The sequence below is a fragment of the Gavialis gangeticus genome, unplaced genomic scaffold (genome assembly GCF_001723915.1).
Source record: "Gavialis gangeticus isolate Ggan-Ray unplaced genomic scaffold, GavGan_comp1, whole genome shotgun sequence".
In the NCBI taxonomy this organism is placed as follows: Eukaryota; Metazoa; Chordata; order Crocodylia; family Gavialidae; genus Gavialis; species Gavialis gangeticus.
Window position 1 is genome coordinate 35,452,852 of NW_017729031.1, and position 6,579 is coordinate 35,459,430.

The 6,579-nt window shown below is 42.6% G+C and overlaps 1 long non-coding RNA gene across 1 annotated transcript in view; it reads left to right on the forward strand.

Annotated features, from left to right (window-relative positions):
• Positions 1-6,541, forward strand: part of LOC109301447 — a 12,355-nt gene extending 5,814 nt beyond the window's left edge. The window contains exon 2 of the long non-coding RNA XR_002098537.1: positions 6,460-6,541. This is a non-coding gene — a long non-coding RNA (uncharacterized LOC109301447). The remainder of the gene's footprint in view (positions 1-6,459) is intronic.
• The last annotated feature ends 38 nt before the right edge of the window (positions 6,542-6,579 follow it).

The window sequence follows — 6,579 nt, forward strand, 5'->3', positions numbered from 1 at the left end:
TGCGGCATGTGCAATCTGCAGCCAGTACGGCTGATTTCCCTACTTCAAATCTAGCTCTTGGGTGTCAAGCATGATTACAGTCCTGCTGTGCTGAAATACTCAGCTGGCTTGTAAGTGCTTTGCCAGAGAACGCAGCATTTCTTTCAGAGTACATTTTTCCCCAAGGTTACTCACGCCCTCTTCTGGATCCAGTGAAACACATTCACTTTGAACGAGCCCGAGAAACAATGGAGCTTGATCTGAAGAAGCAGGCATCCTCAGCATCCCTCCTTGCAGTGATAGGCAGAAACAGACTGTTTCTTGGCCCCGGCAGCAAGCTAGTCAGACCAATACCAAAGATCAGATATTGTTTGCATGTGTTTTACTTGGTAAAGCATACCCCTTATGATACGTGCCAAGTGCAGCTGCAGTTCAAATCAGCACCCGGGGCAGCAGAAAGTGGAGAAGGGCTTTCCTTGGACTATCGGTGGAGGGGAACCCACCTTCTTTCAGCAGACAAGGCCCTTACCAAGAAGGCAGATTTCAGCATGGCTGAACTACTGTTACTGCTGCAGCTGTTGCTCTCTGTTTGCCTTCTGCTATCGTGTCATCAGTGATGACACCACTTGGCAGCCGGGGCATAGGGAGAGAAATCAGTTCTTTCTGCGTTGGCAACAGACCAGACGTTCAGATACGAACCTGGGATTTTGTATTTGCGCTGATAGGAACCCAAAAGCATTGATGGCTTGAGACAGGCACCTGAACGTGAGAGACAAGAAACGGTTCCTAATTCTGGGAATTACGGGCGTAGCTGGAACCATGTGCACAGCTCAGGCTCTGTAGATGTCCCACTGTCTTTAAAAACACACAGATGCAGTATACTGGAGTGAAGCTGCCCGCAGGTCAGGAAGGAGAAGAAGGGCTATGATTTAAAATGACAGTCTTAAGAAAAGCTACGATATAATTTCAGAACCAAAACAGTTTGCATTTTCCCAGTTTTAGTTTCTCACACAGCAAGAGACTGAGAAAGAGCAGTCAGCCTTATAATAAAGAGCACTATGGATTTCAAACTTATCTTGCGCATGATCATTAATAATTCACGCACATGGTCTAATAAAGTAAGAGAAAAATCAATAGAAGAATCAAGCTTTGCCGGAGACCTATAATTGCTGTTTCCTCATATCTTTCATTCCATTTGCCATTTTCTAATTTGAGGTTCACCATAAACTGCTGTCAATGCATTTGCCTTTTTCTGTTGCTGTGCCTTTTTCAACTTACAAAAGTGAGGTCTGACACAAAATATCCTCCCCCCCCCACAAAAAAAAAGAAAGAGAAGAAATGAACTGCTCTTCCTCTATACAACAGAAATGTTCAATTAACTGTAATCACTGTCCAGTGATCGTATTAGTTTACTATACAATAAAGTCTTTTTAATTTCATTGGATGAAATTCTCTAATTTCTACACCAGACAACTATAGTGGCCCTTTCTGGCCTTAAAATCAATTAATCTTAGAGTGAGCTCCCTACAGATGGAGCCCTGTATCTATATAGAGCCCTACTGATTTCTAACTTCATAATCCTTATGGCACCGTTCTGGGCTATAAGTTGCACAGACCTAGGAGTAGCTCCAGGAGCAGCTGTCTCAGAAGCCCAGGAATCTCCCACAATAACGTGATTCCAGGATTGGGTTATATTGCATATGCCTTTAAATGGTTGGTTTGATGATGATAGCGTAATTCATTATTTCTGACAATCCCAGCAAATGTAGGAACTGTTTGAGAGAATAAATTCTTAGCAATAGGAGCACTCACTGCATTACTCTGCTTTTAAAACGTCACTGAAAAATAATTAAATAAGACCCGCCTGTACAAAAGGATCTGGGTAATTCTTGTACAAAGTGCCAATCCCTTAATGCAAAACAAAGAATGGGTTTTCCTGTATCACAAGACAAGCTCCTAGGAGTCAACAACCTTGTCTTCCCCACACTCTCCTGTAAGATGATGCAGCACTTCTCACAGCTCTGTGCCCCAGAAAAAAATGCTTCGAGAGCAGTAAGGGGAAAATGAGAGATTCCCAGTGCCTGGGAAAATTATCTGAATAATTACTCTATTGTACGCTAAAGGAAATATGCTTATGCAAAACTGTGATGTCAGATTTAAATGAATGCATTTGAAGCATCAAAAGTTGAAATGCCAACAGCACAACTATTGCAACTTGAGCTATGTGTCTGCAGAAGAGCACAAGGGAGAAGCAAGAAAGCTGCTCAAACCATTTGCACGCTGCTCCAGACTTGAGCACAGGGGAAGGGATAAGTGCTGTAAGTTATCTCCCTGTTTCATATATGCCCCAAAGCAGATGGTTGGGAAATGGGCAGAAACCTGGTTCTACATCCTCCCCTGCTCACAGGAGCTGAGCCAGGGTGGGAACAACAGCAATTTGGAGCTGACAGAGACTAATAGCAAAGGACTGTCTCCTGGCGCCCGGGAGGAGCAGAGGGTGCACTGCGATGCAGAAGGGTGCCTCCGAGCCATATAAAGGTGTGGGCTGCAGGGAAGAGCTGGAAGGATTAATTTAGCTTTGTAGCCACATGACAGGGACAGCCAGGCACAGTGAGGTAGTGAATAGGTGTAGCCCTCAAGATCCCCTTGGCATTGGAGGTACTGACGCACATTTTGACAAGATCAAGAGCATTGTGAAAAGGGTAAGGACTAGTACGCTGGAGAACGCGTCTTGCCTAGAACGTGGGCTGACCTGGGACAAAGTGACCAGGAGTCCCAAACTCTGAGGACAATCTGGAACTTGAGGATTGTGCCTTAATGTTCCTAAAAAGCCGCCAAACAAGACATCTGTCCTGAGCCTGAAAAACTAATCCCAAATCAAGCAACCTCTTCCAGCCCCTGGACGTTCCCAGGACACCAGGCAGCCTCCTGTTGCATCTGCTGAGAGGATAAAGCATGATGCTGCCTGTTGCCAGGTGAAGGTAGCTATCCTGCTTCCATTGCACTTTGGAGCTGCTCCCTCTGTACCCACAGGTGGTTTAGTTGGGTTCACACAGCAGCGTGCCTGGAGTGATTAGCAGCGCTTGTCTGCACCCCACAGCCCCATTGCCCTGCCCAGACCCAGAAGTGGTATCAATGGCTTCTGCTTCCATTGCTCCCAGGAGCATCTGGAAATGTAGCCCCAGGTTTTCTCCTTGAACATTGCCTTCTCTTCACAATTGGCTGCAAGATCACATAATCTTATTCCTACTAAGGTATTACATGGGGGAGATGTATGTAATTAAGCTTTTAGGGACTATCATTTCCCCCTTGTACTCCCTTTGCCCTCAAAGAGTAGCGATAATAAACTGAGGTCAAACCTGGAAGCATAATAAAATAATCTACTCTGTGCAAAAGTAAACCTCTTGCTGTGATACAGGAGCAGAAAAGGAGCCTAAGAAAGGGACTGGGCTGTTTTCACAGGCTCTGACCTTTACCTGTGGCTGAGAAGCCAAAGCGCAACTCAGATAAATGATTTCAAATCCCTCTCCTCCCACGCTGGGTGCTGGTCTGATCCCAGGTAGTTCAAATCGTGCTGCTGGTAACCACCCTAAAAGGCTATACAAGCACATGGGAAACCCTCCATACCTGCTTTCTCTAGCCAAATCATCCAAACCTTCACCAGACAGAGTGGGGCATAGGAACTGCTAAGGCAACTCTGTCCCATCAGTGGGACCCTTTGCATTGAGGTGACCCTTCCCCAGCTACCTATACTGGTTTCAGAGCTGCAGGTCTGGGCACCAGAATCTTGTCTTGTGGGCGCTCACCTGCAAACCAGCCATAGCTGCCCATTCATGCCAAGTCCAGCTTTAAGGAGGGACATGATTTACCAAGTTAACAGGATGGCATGACTAATCTGCAAATACTCCCATTTCAGCTATGACCTTTATGGTACAGTGCACTTTCCAGCACCAGGAACTTCTTCAAATGATATCCTCAAGGATGGGGGCTGTTCATCTGCAAGCTGTTTGGGTGTGACTGCCTCGTAAAAGCTGCATGTTCCAGTTCTGCTTTCTGCAAACATCATTAATTACCTGCTCGCCTGCCTATAAAATAATAGCAGATAAACTAAACAAAACTCATTTGCCTTGTCTTCAGGACCAGCTGCAAGATCACATCATCTTGCTCTTACAATGGGAAGTAAAGTAAGTTGTGTCCCATATTTTCTTTCTACACAGATTTGCTTCTTTCTCTTGGAGCTATACGGTGATAGATTATGCTTGAACTGGGAGGACAGAGGTTTGCAAGAGCTTTATACAGGATGAAAGAAGGATGCAAAGAGAAAGCACCAGACCTCTCGCAAATGAAAGAAAATAGGTCTGTGTAGCTATGCGTGTGAATGTATTGCAAGGTATATGTATGGATCTGTTTCAAATAACTTTTTATTACTAAACCCCAACTAGCTAAGAGAGCTTCAGTTTGATGCTTTGGTACAAAACACCTGCCACAAATTCTTTGCTATTAAGTCATTACACTTGCACAAAATTCCAGCTGGTTTGAGAATGACCCCATTTCTGCACCGGTGCAAAGGATGGCAATAATTACTTAAAGAAAGAAGCTTTATTCCCGTCTCATATTTTATCTTTGTGTCTGATCTTCCATTGAGAATGCAAGCTATTTGAGACTACTGATACTTAATGTGTTCTGTCTTTGTACAATGCCTAAACAGTGGGGTCCTGGTTCATACCCAGGCACTAGGATAATAGACACACAATAATATTTGATTCCCTCTGCTCCCCTAAATATTCATTGTATTGGAGCAGAAGCAGTGAGATTATAGAGATGTTTTTGCCGGTATGGCATTTTTAGATGATTTCGTGTCCTACTCTTTAACAAACTTTTGGCATATTTTATCAGTAATCATTGTTTTTCATTTAGTATTTACTACAGTGCCAATGAAGTCAGTTTATAATCAGCTTTTATAAGCAAAATTGCACTCATTCTAAACATAACTTTTGTACTGTGTGGAAAAATATATGTCCAAATTCAGGCTTCAACTAATTACACTACAATCAGAATTTCCCAGATTTCAGCACATCACACGCCTTGTGTCACACTGAGGAAAGAAAGTCCTGCATAGGGCTCTCTTGGACTGTAAAATTCCTCTGGCCTGATTTACAGAAGTGCTAAACACCTGCTCTCCTCGTTGACTTCATCTGGATTTGTGACTGCTCAGCTCCTCTGAAAGTCACATAGTATATTCTGCATAATACGGGATGTAAATATCCATTACCCAATAGTCATACACTCCACCATCATAGCTATAAAAAGATGAACACTGTGCTCTGTCATGCACACAGATTATTAAAGTGGGATGAATAATTAATTGCAAAGCTGGGCAATTTTTTTATCAAATGCTTATGATGAATAAATGTTTCTTTTATTCAGTATCTCCATAGGTGACTGAATAATATTCTGCAAATAATGTTTCATGAAAATGTTGGCATTTTCCCTCTTACATAATTACTTACAAACCAATTTCTTCAATGTTAATGAGGAGGTACCATATAGACTAATAGGCAGACCTGTTCCCCAGGTCAAAGACCTTATAATCTTAGACCCTGATGTAATGGTTTTAATGAGCCAGTGGATCTCTGTGCTTACAAAGAAGTGCTTACATGATTGAGGTCAGCATCGTGATATAATAAATGAAAAAATACAAAAACAGAGGAAGAAGGGGGAAGAGAGACCAAAACTTGGAGATATAAATTCATTCGTTGGTTTACTGATATATCTAGCTGGAGGGTATTATTTGTTCTAGTGACAGCCATTGCTTTTGTTACTTGTTTCTAATCCCTGTCTGTACTCTTTTTCTTCTTTTAATTAATTGTAATTATCGACTATATTCAATTTTCACTTTTTTCATTCCTTGCCTGTCTGTTAAATCTTGCCTGCTTTCTACTACTGTACCATCTCCAGCTTGTAACAACATATAGCACGTTTAATGGTCAGTCTCCCTGAAATCCTACTGACTTGTAAATGCTTCTTAAGAGCCAAACGCAAGACATAAGGACCATTTCTGAGTGGCAATCTTATCCTCCAGCACATTGCAGCGTTCCCTTATATTTTCAGTTCATGATTCAGTGTTTGCTCCTGTTTCACCTTGATGAAATTGTCCCTCCTGTCCAGGGGCTTCATGCCAGTCAAGTCCTATTTAAATTCTCAAAATGGAGTTTCTATGGGACATAACGTAACACAGACATGTTGCTGGCCTTCTGCATGAGTGAAAAAAGAGGCAAGTCTCAAAACCTCTTTTGAATTACACTGCTGGGTGATGGGAGATGGTGTTCCTGCATTTCATGGTAACAGTACTCGTAACAATAACATACCAATCCAAAATAGACGGTCTGGTAGAAAACTAACATGACAGCTTTCTCAGGATGATGGAGTTTATCATGCTAGGGTATGTCAATGTTTATGTGCTCATTCTGCTCTTTCTAGGTTTCAGAGATGAAACTTTATCCATTCCTCTGCTTTTGTTTTGCGTTCACGCTTATCAAAGCAGCACCGCATGAAACTTTAAATAAAGATGAGGTCTTCGGAAACATTACCAATCATCAC